Source organism: Bubalus bubalis, chromosome 10 (assembly GCF_019923935.1).
Source record: "Bubalus bubalis isolate 160015118507 breed Murrah chromosome 10, NDDB_SH_1, whole genome shotgun sequence".
In the NCBI taxonomy this organism is placed as follows: Eukaryota; Metazoa; Chordata; class Mammalia; order Artiodactyla; family Bovidae; genus Bubalus; species Bubalus bubalis.
Genome location: NC_059166.1, coordinates 51,267,407 through 51,282,715, shown reverse-complemented (window position 1 = coordinate 51,282,715; position 15,309 = coordinate 51,267,407). Strand labels below are relative to the sequence as shown.

Sequence of the window (15,309 nt, the reverse complement as noted above, 5' to 3'; positions counted from 1 at the left end):
GTTAAAGTCTACTAAAATAATTTCATGATCTGCAGTTTGAAATACTCTCCTAAACCATGACAGTGCAGATTTCCTTACAGTCCAAATTTCCTTTCAGTCCAAACACATGGCAAGACCTTTTACCCATCAGTGCCTTCATTTTTTTCTTTTTTGGCTGTGTCGGGTCTTAATTTAGGTATGCTGGCTCTAGTTCCCTGAGCAGGGGTCAAAGCCAGACCCCTTGCATTAGTCTGGGTCTGGAGTGCAGAGTCTTAGCCACTGGACCACCAGGGAAGTCTGTTTCTGCATTTTTAAAAGACCATCAAGTTGGTTTCTAGCTGAAAAGCATTTCCAAGACTACTTCAGCTCATTGTGTCTCTTATTTCAATGCCTATAGTTAACACAGACTCATCATGCTTTTCTGTACACTAAGTGATACACTGTGATGCTCTGAAAATTTGTCCTATATCTTATATGTGGTCATGTCTCCTTGACTAAATCTAACCTCTTGAGGGCAGTGATCATGTTATATGCTTTTGCTTCTTTACTTTGTGAAATGTCTAGCACAGAGCAGGGCAGATCACAAACTAAAAACAGCCTTATGACGCCAGACAACCCAATCTCTGCTTTTAAATCTTCCTCCTTAAAATAAAGGGGAATGTTTTAGGTTAATCCTGAAGGTTCCTCCAGGTTTTTAAATCTATTTGTCTGGAATATCTATGAACTAATTCTATAAATACAAAAATGAAGGAAGAATACATTAAACATTTTTATCAGCAACCAAAGAAAAGTTCTTGTGTGGGAAGAAGGCTGAAATTATTTGGCATTTTTGATAGGCAAAATATAAACTCCTCCGTGCTATCTCTGAAAAGATAATGAAGAACTTATTGGAGTTTGGAAATGGAGTTGGGCCCTGTGTCACTTGGATACTGAAATGTGATTATTCATAGGCTTCATTTCTTTTTCAAGTTGAATGTATATTCATGGACTCTTATCTTATTATAATTGATTATATAATAACAAGGCTTAGCAATGAATGAGGGGTTGAGGGCATCTGGAGGCAGAACTAGCATGATTTAGGAAAAAAAATGATTGAATACAATTACAGCTTAAATATTGTGTTTTTTTTTTTTTTTTTTTTTTGCAAGTGGTTTGTTAACATTACTGAGGTCCTTCTGAGTGGCTTCTGAGGCCAAAGGATGTGACTGGTTGTGTCAGTTACTTGTATTCTTCTGATGCTATAGGGAGAGGGGCAGAGAGGTAGCTGCTTTGTATGTGTGTGTGCTTTGGGGAATGGGACAGGTGGAGAACTGGTTGTCTATAGACTCTACCTGTTTAACTTTCATTTCATCTTTGTTAACAACAGTAAGTGTCCTTTGGGGAACCTCCTCTTTCCTGCTCAGCCCATGTGGTTTGCATGTATATTAGGGGGAAGGCACCCAATCTCTCTCTCTTGACCTTTCTCAGACATAGGCAAATGACGAAACCTGGCAGTGCATATTCCAGTCCATGGTTTTAATGATTAGTCCAGAGATGGGCAGAGGATCCAAGTGAGCCCAGGGAGACTCATTCCTTGGTTTGCTTTCTTGTTAATGAGACCAATTGCTAAGGAGGTGGGAGGAGGAGAAAAGCCTGGGGCTGTAGGTTTAGGCCTTGATTAGAGAAGATAAAACCCGTGCAATGAAAGCACAACCATGATATGAAGAGAAATGAAGTCCCAACACTCTTTGAACTCCTGGAGAAAAAAGAAAAAGGATTCTAAAAAGCATTTTAATTTTTTTTTTTTTTTTTTTGCCAGTTCTACTCTTGGGATTTCAACCTCCTTCGCTGTAGGCTTTCAAAAACCAGTTTGATTCAGGTACCTATTACATCTAACTATCCTGACTAAACAAAGCTTGATCATGAAACCAGTATAGCTTCACTCTTGCTCACTACTAACCTCCTCTCTCATCTTATCTTTGGCCTGACAGCACCATGTCTCCTGCTTTTATGAAGCCCCAAACTTGTTTCCTTTCCATTTGGTAAGAAAGTTTCCTCCAACCTTTTGTATATTGCTTCCCACAAGTTCACGTGTGCTTGTTTCACAACTCCTGGTGGCAGGAGGGGAAGAAATGAGGTCCAGTCTCAGGCAACTGATTCCAGTGCCTTTGTGGAATTAGAAAATACCTCTCCCCGAGTCTCTCCTTGCCCCTATTCTTTGGAGACCAGGCTGGATCTTAATCTTGATTTGCCTGCCCACGGTCACCTCAGCCAGAGGACACTGTGAAGGGTACAAATGACACAAACTCAGGCCTCACAGTATTAAGAAGCAAGAATTGGAGCCAAGAGGTGAAAAACAAGCTCTCTGCTGCCCACACCCACTGTTTCTGTGGTCTCTTCCTGGGGCATTGATAGCTGCTGATGCTGTGTCTCTGGGCATCCCCACACTGGGCACGTTCCATTTTGCTCTTAGTAGTGATCACAAATGTGGGTGAGAGCTGGAAAAACAGTTATCACTTGTCACTTGAAAGCAGCATCGCCAGTATCATTTCGATCTTAAGGTGATATCTTTTCTGAGGGGCCTTCCAAGAATTCAGTTGGGTGCTTCTTTACAGCCAGTCTTTGCTGTAAAGCAAAAAAGCCAGTGGTTCAAGAAGTCCAGTGGGAGGCCACCTGGCCATTGACTATTGGACGAGAACAGCGCACATAGTAAAGCAGAGCATTTAGCAAGTCTCCCATGCCACACATTAGTGACACGTTCAGGGGTCAGTCTAGGGGCCTCTGAAATCTTCAGTTATTTCAGTCTCCTGCGCTCCCAGGGCTGGGGTGAGACTCTCATCACTCTGTTGGAGATAGAGGAAGAAAAAGCAGGAAACACAGAACGAAACGCAATTCCAATGGGCAGTCGCCAGCGGCGCGCATGGGCTTTGGGGGCGTAGGTGTGCGCGGCTCCGCTGAGGGGGCGGGAAGACAGGACCCCAAAAAAGATGTGAGAGGTTAGGAGAAGGGGTGAAGTTCCAATACAGTCGTGGGGCGCCAGCCAACGGCGAGGGCAGCCGGCCGGTGCCGGGTCCCAGCACTTGCCCTATTTTTGTCCAGGCGGAGCGGCGACCAGACCCGGCGGAGAGCGGGGGCGGCCCTCTCAGTCTTTGCGGTTCCTCCCCCTCTTTCCCTGCCCCCTCCCCCTGGCCGCCTTCCTAAAACGCGGCGGGCGCCTTTAAGAGGGAGCTCGGTTACCCTGGGGGCGGGAGCCCCTCGGCCGAGAGCGAGGCGGAGGCGCTCTCCGCGATGCTCCTCACTTTCTGCTCCTGCTCCCGCCGCGACTGCCGCCACCCTCGCCTCCTCCTCCTCCGCCTCGAAGCGTCGTTTTTTGCAGCCGGGGAGAGAAGTGCTATGTCAGGAAAGTTCCGGGAGGGACTGGCTGGGGCCATGCTCCCCGGGCTCTCCTGCAGGCGCCCGCGCGCAGCTCTTTGTATGAGGTGAGGCGTGGGGTCCCCGGCCCTCCGGGGACAGGTAGCCGTCGGTGGGGAGCGCTTCGATTCGCCGCGGTGGGAAGGGTTGTGGGGTTGGGCGGAGTGTGAGGCGGGGGACGAGGCCGGTGAGACCGAAGTTGTGCCGGAGAAGCTTGGGTTTTCGGGAAGGTTTTTACAGCTGGACTCGAGGGATTTCGGCAGCCGGCGCCACACGGTGGGGCCCGGCCAGGACTCGGTGGCCCCGGGCCCCGCCTCGCCTCCCCTCCCGACGCCCCCTGCCCCGGCCCCTGCCCGCCCGAGCCGTGAGGCCTTCGAGGAAAGCGCTCGGCTGCAGGTCGGCACCCAGTGCCGGGTTTGTCTCTGCCCGGCTCTCCCCTCGAGATGCTGCGAAGTGCTGGGAGTGAGAGGAAGGGGATGGAATCCTCCTGAACTTTTACACTGCGGGCTCCTCACTCCTTAGGGATGCAGTTCACCTGGTTTGCCCAAGTCGGAGGACTCCTTCCAGCTCCAGCAGTTTGGAGAGGTTGCCTTTTACATGTGGGTGAGCTTTCGGCTCTGTGGTCCGTCTCTCAGCCTTGATCGGGCTTCAGCATTGCATTGATTTTAGTCCTCCTTCCTCCGCCCCTTTTGGGAATTATTTTTTTTTTTAAAGGAAAAAAAAAAAAAATCCTGGAGGATTAGGGTGCTGAAATAAACAAGCAAACAAAACAACAAAACCCAACAGTGTATTTTTATGAAATTTACGCCCAAGGCTGACTGAAATGTTCCAAGTGATCTTTTTAGTTCTCATGAAATATTGAGTCTTGATCGTAACACTTACGAAAGGCAGGTATCCCTGTAGTAGGATGCAGTGTTTTTTTTTTGGTGGTGAAATGAGGTTTAAATCATGTTTTGTTAAAAGAAGGATTTTTTGTTTATTGGTGAGTTTGGTTTTCATTATATCTTAAATTAAGAAGACTCCAATTAATTTTAGGAGTAGTATTTCTAAGAATCTGAAGCAAAACCTCATATTTCTTGCATAATCCTTGCTTCAGGCAATTTTACTCTTGGATAAAGTATGTAATAGATGTAATTATTTGATGAAACCTAATATATAAGTTCATTTATTGCCCAAATGGCTAAGTTTCTTTTTTCAAGTATCCTGTGGGTAAAGGAAGCCCATTTTCTCACATTGTCAGTTCTCTTCCACCCCTGTCTATCCCTGTTTCTGTCTTCTTCACTCACATTCTATACATCCGATGTCATATGCAGATCACAGGTGCTGATGGCAAGTCCCTATACTTTGTGAAGTGTTGAATAGCCAGATTTTAGTGATGTAATTGATTATATCCAGATTATTTTGAAAAATAAAAATAGAATGTGAAAGCTTTAAAGAAAAGTGTCATGAAGTATTTTAAATTCTCAGGTATATGCTTTACATGTAACTTGTGTGTGGAAAAATGTACTGCAGAAATAGAGGGTATGGTAGGAGACAACTTACTTGTAGTGGGGAAGTTTTGAAAGAAAATCATTCTAGAATAAACATTAATATAACTTTTTGTTTGGGATATAGATTTTCATTTCTGAGCACAGTTTTGTCACTCTGCTGTCAAATATGTTAAAACCTTAAAAAAAGAACTCTTCATCTCAAGCATTTTCTGAAAATTTGTAGCAAACTGAGCATTCTTGGAAAAATTTTGCTTAGAAAAAGTCACATACTTAAGACCCACACTGCAGTTACTATTTTGCCTTAAGTTTTCTGGACTCCAGGCAAGAAAATACTGCATTCAGAAAGAATTGGGGGTTCTAAGGTGGATGTGACTTATTTCCTAGAACTGTGTGGATTAATATGAGTACCTTGAGATTTGGTATGCGATTTATTTGATTGAGATGATGGTTTTGTGAATAATTCTTTTTGAAACTAAATGTATATTCACATATATATCACATATACATATCACAAAATTCTTATCTATCTGTAAATGTAGATATTCATATATTTCTGCATCTCTTTATATCTATAAGAGGGTAAACTGTTCAGGGACTCAGTAATACTCCTATACTAAGAATAGCAGATCTAAAAGATGAGAAACTGAACATGTTTCTTGCTAGGGCTTGTCATTGATTTTAGCAATTTCATCAGTATCAGATAAGTTAAAAGATACTGTGTTTTCCAGCATGTTCTTGTTCTCACACCAGGCTTGAGCCAGGGAGCCATATTCCACTGGTCCTAACTCCATATTTTTAAAATGGACTGAGTTATCATACAATTGGTTGATTGGATCAGGCATTTCTTAAGCTTCAGTAATTTATCTTCAGTAGAGGAATCCTGGCAAAATTTAGCTTGTCAATATAGTGTTTTCTTCTTCTAATTACTTTTAAGCATTCCCTGTTGGTCTGGGACTTAGAGAGTAGACCTCAATAGCATGGGAGATAAACCTTGGGTTAGTTTTGGTGCTCTAGTTTGTGAAATGATGTCTTGAGTATTTGATATGAGAGAGATACCCATTTATACTTGGGAAAATGATACATTTGATACAATGCTCCAATCTCAATAAACAAAACTTTGGAATATTTCTTATCATGTTCCACAGCTGAAGCTGCTGCATCTCAGCATATATATGAAAATTAGAAATGAAATGATTTTTTAGACATTTTTTTTCATTTGCTGGGCATTTACCAGAAATGAGTTTATATTTGCTGCAAGTGTCCTTTACTTTGTTGCTTGTGGCAATTTTTTCTTTTTCCTTATTTTTTTTTTGCTACTGTGATGGGTATCAGAGAAGGCAATGGCAACCCACTCCAGTACTCTTGCCTGGGAAATCCCATGGACGGAGGAGCCTGGTAGGCTACAGTCTATGGGGTCAGGAAGAGTCAGACACAACTGAGTGACTTCACTTTCACTTTTCACTTTCATGCACTGGAGGAGGAAATGGCAACCCACTCCAGTATTCTTGCCTTGAGAGTCCCAGGGATGGAAGCCTGGTGGGCTGCCATCTATGGGGTCGCACAGAGTCGGACACGACTGACGTGACTTAGCAGCAGTGACGTGTATACTTAGAATGAGTTCTTAGTGTTTACTTGAAATGGACAGTGCTGTGTTTCACAGAGTTTATTTTGTGTATTTTCAGCTTAAAAAATAACATTTGAAATGTTTGACTATATGTGTGAGATCACAGACTTTCAGAATGATGGGATCTTGGTCCATTACAGTTTCAGTTTCCTGGGAATTTTCTGTTTAAGGTCAGACACGGCCCTGATTTGAACTGGATGATCTACAAAATAGGTACTTTTGCAACCACAAAATGTGGAGAACATTCCAAATAATTTGCAGTGTGGGTAGCCCAACATGCTTTAATGTTTAGTTGGCTTGAGGCAGTGTGCCATGCTTGTAAAAAATGGTTTTTGAAGCTGACAGCAAGCTGTTTCATTCTTTGAGTTTGACACTTAGGATAAAGTGCCTTTTAGCCTCTGTGCCAGTAAATATGGACAGGATTGGTATTATTAATAAAAGTACTTTTGTTCCCATTTCTGTATAATAGATTCAGAAAACTCAAGCATGAAATAGCTTAATATACTAGGAAACTCATTCATGTTAATTCAAAATGTAATGAAGGTTTGAGAAGGTTGGATTTTAACAGAGCTTTCAAGTCCTGGGCAAAAGAGTGTATATTTGCAGTTAGGAGGATCATCTAGTGGTCACTGTATTGAAATTAATGATGACATTATTATTAACAGTATTTCCTTTGAGTGATAAACCTCCCAGGCCCAACTTTGATTAAAAACATCCCCACTGTGCCAGTCACCTAGCATATGTATTAATTGATTCTTAATCATTTGAAACCCTCATGTGTCACTGTAGTCAGAAGTTTTAGGTACCTTTGGTTTTTTACTGAAGCTTCTTGATTAACTTCTTTTCTATCAATTGATGGAGCCCAGTCTACGTCATTGAAGCTGCTTTTTTTTGGCTGTGCTGGATCTTCTATTAGTAGTTGCAGTAGGTAGGTTTAGTTGCCTTGAGGCCAGTGGGATCTTAATTCCCAGACCAGGGATTGAATCTGCGTCCCTTTATTGGAAGGGGGATTCTTAATCACTGGACCACCAGGGAAGCCCCTTCATTAAAGCATTTTAAAATACGTTACACAATTTTTTAATTTTTTTAACATGAAAATGTCTAAGGATTTGCTTTGGGGAGGGAGTGCAGCAGAAGTGACAGGATTCAATTCTGTATTGTAGCTCTTACCTTCCAAAGGAAGGCATTTTCACATCTTCCTTTTTTTTTTTTTTTTTTAAGCAAAAACAAATGCATAGGTAATTTTAGAGAAAGAACATTTGCAGGCATTTAAAGATGCTTGAAGTTTCAATCAAAATAAGGGTTTCATCTCAGAGTTACCTAAGAATAAGTCAATGTCTGCACCAGGTGTTCATTACAGTTTCTGGCTGAGTGTCTGCTGCTGATCTAAGTTGGGATCCTGGGAAGCTATAGATTCAAAGAGAGTTGAGATGAAAAGGGGCTAATTCCAGGCATAGCATCTATTGCCTTCCAGAGCAAAAAATATTTGCCTGAGTGTGTATTTCTAATAAAATCAACTTTTCATCATTTCAGCTTGTTTTTTCCATTTCCTCCAGGCTATAAATGAAATATAGTGTTTTCATTTTTGATTAACCTTCCACTTCTAAAGTTTCACACTGTTCAGGACTAGGTTTTAAGACTCTGAGCTTGTTCCCAGCAGTACTTTCCAAATGTTTTCCCTTCTTTTGAATTATTGAGTTCTTTAATGATACATTATGAGTTTTGAATTTAAGGTTCCTTCATCTTCCTTAATAGGCCTTCGTTGAATTTACTTCTACTTAAAGGTGCACTGATGTTGGTCACTTCTCATTTTTGTGTCTATATTTCATGTATAGTTGCTCTTGTAAGGTTTCAAATCTTTATTCGTATGTGTGAAAAATTTAGAAAATCCAGACAGGCCAAAAAAGGAAAAGAAGAATTACACCTGTTAACGTTTTGATATATATTTTATGTGCATAAAGAAAAAACTTTCATTTTCTTAAAATGATACTTACTATTTTGTTTCTTTTAAACTTTCATACAAAGATGAATCACATCCCGTATCATAGAATGATCTTCTGTAGCATGTTTTGAATACTAAATAGTATTTTGTTCTATGGCTGTATCATTGGAGATATGCTATAATATCAGGTAGTTTTTCCTTTTTTAAAATTGCTGATATATAGCAGTAAATATCTTAAAGCTCAGTTTTTGTATATATCTATGGTTATTCCCTTTGAGTAAAACCCTAGAAGTAGAATTTTGGGATAGGGATAAAGGACACTTATGTTTTTCATTGACCTCAAGGCATTTTATTAGTCCAGTATAAAATCTGTAGAGTTCATCATAGCTTTCCTTGATTACCTTCTACCTTCTTTTTGGTTAGTATAATATGAAAGACTCAAGTCAGATTGCATTTGAACTCAGACCTGACTGACTAGGGCTTTATCCAAGGTAAATAATGCTAGGTATAATATTTACAAAACCTCAGCTATAAGGTACAGTCTCAACACCAAACCATCCAGTAGTGCCCAGTTATAGCTATAAAGGCTATTTCCACCTAAACAGGAATAGCAGTTGATAGCATGCCCTGAGAGTTCTCTCTTATTCTTAAAAAAACATTTTTTAAACATATTTGTTTGACTGTGCTAGGTCTTAGCTATGGCATGCAGGATCTTCCCTCTTCTTCATTGCACCATGTGGGATTTAGTTCTCTGACCAGGGATCAAACTCCAGTCCCCTATCTTGGGGGCATGGATTTTTAGCCACTGCACCACCAAGGACATCCCTCTCTTCACTGTCAGTCTCCTTACTATATTACCATCTGAACTACTGGCCATGTACACGGATATATCCATAATTGCTGTATGGTAGAGTAATTAAATATTGTTTCCTATATAGCCATCTCTAAGATTTAATGATTCTATTTTCTGCCCTTTGCTGCCAACAGCTAGTCTCTTAGTGTCCTCTGTGTGTTTATATCTCTATATCTGTATTTTGTATATTTATCTCTTTCTCGCTCTCTGTCAATAATACAGAACTTCATCATAGCCAGAAATTACCTTTTGAAATCAGATAAGTGTCCCTCTGACTACCACAAAAACATAGTTACTCCTGGGAACAATTTAAAGGATATAAAATGGGCAAAAGCTAAGAAAAGGACTTGTGTGAAAAACTCACGGGTTGATAGTTGAATGTAGAGAGAAATTCTCTTCTTCATTTTTATGACTAAAGTTATCTTTAGCTGTCAGACATGACCCTAATGATGGCAGAATGGCATTTGTATTTTCATGTACCTTTTTCATTTTTAGAATTTAGTTCTGACTGTAAAAAGGAAACAGAAAATAAACACACACACACACTCCCAAACATATTTTCTGGGTCAGCTGTTCTTTTTTCAGACATGTCTTCTCCACTGTGTGGAGACCATGTCCTTTGCTCCTTTTTCTAAGTCATGCCCAGCTTCTCTGTCCCCTTTTTAGTGTTAGTGGCTCAGTGTGTCCAGCTCTTTGTGGCTCCACAGATTGTAGCTTCCCAGGCTTTGTGACCCCAGGGACTGGAGCCTGCCAGGCTCCTCTGTCCATGGGATTCCCCAGGCAAGAATACTGGAGTGGGTTGCCATTTCCTTCTCCAGGGGATCTTTCTGACCCAGGAATTGAACCCAGGTCTCCAGCATTGCAGGCATTTTCTTTACCTACTGGGTGCTTACCTGTTTTAGCATTTCAGAATGAATTTTTTGTTTAGATGAGTTATTGTTATGTATTGTTATTATACTCAATTTTTCCCTTTCACTCTCTGTGGTATAGATATGTGGATGCATCTTTGGTTATAATGAACGGTTATTAATAAAAAATAAGGAGTTCGAGAATCTCAGCATTTATATTTCTTAGTACTCAGTTGCTGTGGGTTAGCTATAAAAACTTAGACACAGTGGTAAAGTGAAGTCAAATACAAAAATGACTGAAGTAATAAACTTGATTACCTTTGGGTAATTATTTCATTCATCAGGTCATAAAACTAAGCTTTTAATATTTTCTGTGTTCCTTTTATGATATAACTTTTCTTTTGCATTCCAAGTTTTAAAATCTTTTCATCCTACTAATTTCTCTCATCTTGCATAAGGACCCACCAGAATAGAAATGATCTCTGAGGCTCGTATAACAGAATCTCATTCTGGTAAGATCTTTGCTTTTATCTGGATTCTAGGTTGGAATGCAATTTTAGGAAAAGATCCTTCAGGTAATTGTTTTTTAAGTGGATAGACAGGGAAGACTCACATGAAAAGCCTCATTGCATAACATAAAGCATCCATTTGCTTTGTGGCCCTTGTAGAAAGGAAATTTTCTGTTTGTCTAATATAAACTTGGGACTTGGAGTGATCACTGCGTTGAATGCTGTCCTTTCCAGTGTCTATGTTAAATTCTTATTCTGTTCAGTTCCAACACAATCAATATTCTGCATATAAGAGGAACTTTCACATTTGTTTCATTAGCCATCAGATAAACTCTATATTTGCATCATTCTAGGGCAGTGGTTCTTGCCATTATGAAATCTGTATTGAGTTCACCCACATGGCACAGCTGTAAAGAATCCGCCTGCCAATACAGGAGAGGTAAGAGACATGGGTTCGATCCCTGGGTTGGGAAGATCCCCTGGAGTAGGAAATGGCAACCCTCGCCAGTATTCTTGCCTGAAAAATTCCATGGACAGAGGAGCCTGGTGGGCTACAGTCTATGGGGTTGCAGAGTTGAACACAACTGAGCACACATGCGCATGTGTATACTCATACACACATATGCACACTCATACACCACTTTCAAATTTCACTGTCATAGGCCACATCTGCTAGAAGAAGTCAAATGAGAACCAGGCATGAATGAAGTATAATAAAACCAGAAGATCCACATAAGCATAGACAGTGATGCTTATACAGCAGTATTTAATGTTTTTATCTAGGAATTGTAATTCTCATGATTATGTGTACAGTTGACTTTGGGTAAGTGAATTCCCTGTGGTTCCTTGGTCTTAACTCCCATATGTCAGTTGAATCAACACTTTGTGAACTTGCAAAGCTTTCTGATGCTTTGGGTTTTGAGTGGTGGGCCAGAGGACTTAGAATCAGGTACTTACTGACTGGCACCATCATTGGGGCACTACCAGTGGGGAACCCAGCAACAGATAAGCATCACTACCAAACCCCAAATTCATTCTCCCTTGTGATTTTGTGATGCATGATGAGAAATTGTTCTTTCATGTTTAGAATACAGCTATTTTATCAACTTTATTTTTTTATTTCTAAAGGTTCAAAATGAGCATTCCAGATTTTCTTTAAAATTTTTCTTTGCTAAGGCATGATTTTTTTTGGTAGGGAGGGAGCATAGTAGGTGTTGGGAGGTGATTTGCAGTACTTTGAATTTAGAATGACAATTATGTAACCATTTTTACTTAGATCAATGCTTCCATATTGTTGGATACACAGAAAACTTGATTGAAAATTAAAATTTAGAAATAGTAGAAATGGAAATAAGGTTGTGTTAAAGGAGATAATTATTTTATTCATGAACTCCTTCCTTTATTCATGAAAGGTATTAGTGGAGAATCCTTCAGCTATCGAGGTTTCAAGAAACATTTTCTTGAGTTTAAATTATTTGTGAGCAGTTTGGTTTTAGAAGACTTTTTTAGGACCATATGCATTTTATTCTTGTAGTAAAAGCTTCCTGCTTTTAGTCTTCATTTATTTTCTTTTACTTCTTACCCTGTAACCTACTTTTCTCCCACCCTTCCATCAAAAAATAAATAAAGCAGAATAAAAAATAAACTATAACTTTAAAATCAAAATATATAGGCATATCTCAGAGATATTGCAGACTTGGTTCTAGACTGTTGCAATTAAGTGAATATTATTAATATAGTAAATTAAGTCATGGAATTTTTGGTTACCCAGTGCATATAAAAGTTATGTTTATGCTATTCTGTAGTCTATTAAGTGTACAGTAGCATGATGTCTAAAAAACAATGTGCTTAACTTAATTAAAAAATACTTTATTGCTAAAAAATGCTAACCATCATCTGAGCCTTCAGTGAGTCATAGTAGTAGCACCAAAGGTCACTGATTACAAATCACCATAACAAATATATATAATAAAATATATAAATACATAAATAAAAAAATGGAAATATTGCAAAAATTACCCAAATGTGGCAGACATCAAGTGAGCAAATACTGTTGCAAAAATGGCAGCAGTAGACTTCCTTCAATTTGTAAAAGATGCAATATCTGCAAAGCACAATAAAGCAAAGCAAAATAAAACAAGGTAGGCATAAGAGACCTGGGTTCTATCCCTGGGTTGGAAAGATCCCCTGGAGGAGGGCATGGCAACCCACTCCAGTATTCTTGCCTGGAGAATCCCATGGACAGAGGAGCGTGGCGGGCTACAGTCCATGGGGTCTCAAGGAGTCAGAAAGGTCTGAAGCGACTTAGCACACACACACAGGCCTATACTAGTTTTCAGCCAAGTACTTTTGCATTTGTGCTAGTATGTAATCTCATATATCATGGGACATAACATTAAAGAATGTTGGAAGAAAATATGGACAAATAAATGAGAAATTATATTTTCTCTGTTTTCTATTCTTGGGGTGCCCTCATTTTACAGCACAGGCAACAAGGTATAATCCAGTGGTTACTTTGTGTTTGTACGTCTGTTTGGTATGAGTCAGTGTTCTCCAGAGAAATAGAACCGATATGAGGTATATTTGATTTATTAAAAGGAATTGGTTCATGTGATTATGGAGACTGAGAAGTCCCATGGTTGGCCACCTGCAAGCTGGAGACACAAGAAAGCGGATGGTGTAGTTCTGAGAGCCTGAGGGATGTTGGTGTAAGCACCAGTTGAAGGGAGATGCTTAAATTCCCAGCTCAAACAAGCAGAATTCGAATCCCCGCTTCTTGACCTTTTTGATTTATTTAGGCCTTCAATGGATTTAGTGATATCTACTCACTTTGGGGAGGGCAGTGTGCTTTCCTCAATCTAATAATTCAAATTCCAGTTTAATCTGGAGCAGTACTACAGACGCACCCAGAAATAAAGTTTAATCCAGGCACCCTGTGTCCTAGCGAGGTTAACATAAAGCTAACCATCACAGTGAGTCTCCCCACTAGACTTGAGAGTTACGTAAGATGAGATATACCTGTTGGTTTTCATTGTATGCCATGCTTAATCAGAAACTGGTGGACAGCAGATGCTTAATAATGATTTGTTAAAGGAAGGGAATGAATGTAAAGAGTATATGTTTAGTTGAAAAGTATATGTCAAAGATTTATAACATGAATAGCATGCTGAAAGACTGAGTATCAGGTGGATGTTAAGATGTGCAAGCGAGGTAATTTTAGTTGGCATATGATGATTCTGTTGACTTTTCCTTTGTCTTTATTTGGTGGCCACTTCAAATATTAAAGCTAAAGTCTTCATAGATTTTTGAGCTCCAAGAATTTGAAGTATGACCTTTAGATTTTTCAGAATCTTCCCAAGTTAAACAAATTACTTTGATCATGGGAGTGAATCAAGGTCAAAAGAGAATTGCCATTATCTCTGAGGATGAGTCAGCTTCGCTCTTCAGCAATCCTATTTTGAAATGGCATGCCAAGAGCAGAATAATCTTTTGCTCTATGTTGTTTTTCTTCCACCATTTTCTAACTTCCCACTTAGGAAAATGTTTAGTAATTCCATATTTTCCCTCACATTGATTATTGGAATTTGCTAGGTAATAATTATGTTTACAGGGCCAAGGGACCAAGGATTTTAGCATCTTTTTAAAGGAATACAAAAAGTAAGATTGATACTTTTGAACTGTGGTGTTGGGAGAAGGCTGTTGAGAGTCCCTTGGACTGCAAGGAGATCAAACCAGTCAATCCTAAAGGAAATCAGTCCTGAATATTCATTGGAAGGACTGATGCTGAAGCTGAAGCTCCAATACTTTGGCCACCTGATGCGAAGAACTGAGTCATTGGAAAAGACCCTGATGCTGGGAAAGATTGAAGGTGGGAGGAGAAGGGGACGACAGAGGATGAGATGGTTGGATGGCATCACCAACTCAATGGACATGAGTTTGAGCAAGCTCCGGGAGTTGGTGATGGACAGGAAAGCCTGGGGTCCTGCAGTCCATGGGGGTGCAAAGAGTTAGACATGACTGAGTGACTGAACTGAACTGAACTGATAAAAGTAAGATATATATTAATGTTTATTATTAGATATACAAGTATATACTCAAGAGGTTATTTGAAGTATCTGGTGATTCATTAAGGTGTTCCAGGTCCACATTCTGTGACATTTCTATTATACCATCAGAGAAATTGGTCTAATTGATGCTGAAGTGTGTGGGATACTAAGATGGTGGGGATAGGGAATCTTAAAACACTGTCTTATACCAAGAGATGATGCTTGGAGGAGACCGTAGTGTAAATGTAAAGAGGAGACCATAGTGTAAGTGTATATGTCCCCTATTTGTTTTTGATAGCATGTCCACGAATCTCCAACAAGTAGCACACTACCTGGCACGTGGTCGATGCCCTAAGCATTTTTGTTGAATTGGCTTGGCTGCACCTCTCAGGGGTGGTCATAGTCAGCAACAACAAGTGTTGTTCTGAAAAACAAGAAGGCCATGCTGTAGTTGCATCTGGCAGTAGAGGAGTAAACTGGGCATGGTGGTAGTGGACTGTTTCTGGGTGTAGGAAGGAATACAGAAGTAGACCAGATTTGAAGCAATGACAGAAAAACTGTATCTCTTTTGTTCTGAAAAGAGACTTTGAAGGTCACTTCTCTGAAATAAATGAGGCAGAAGCTGGAG

General features: G+C 40.0%; 1 protein-coding gene across 1 annotated transcript in view; it reads left to right on the top strand.

Moving 5' to 3' along the window:
- The first annotated feature begins 2,542 nt into the window (after window positions 1–2,542).
- The window catches only part of GPR63 (G protein-coupled receptor 63), a 60,505-nt gene continuing 47,738 nt past the window's right edge, over window positions 2,543–15,309 (top strand). Inside the window, exon 1 of the mRNA XM_006053922.4 lies at window positions 2,543–3,437. The gene's annotated coding sequence lies outside the window, so the exon portion shown is untranslated. The remainder of the gene's footprint in view (window positions 3,438–15,309) is intronic.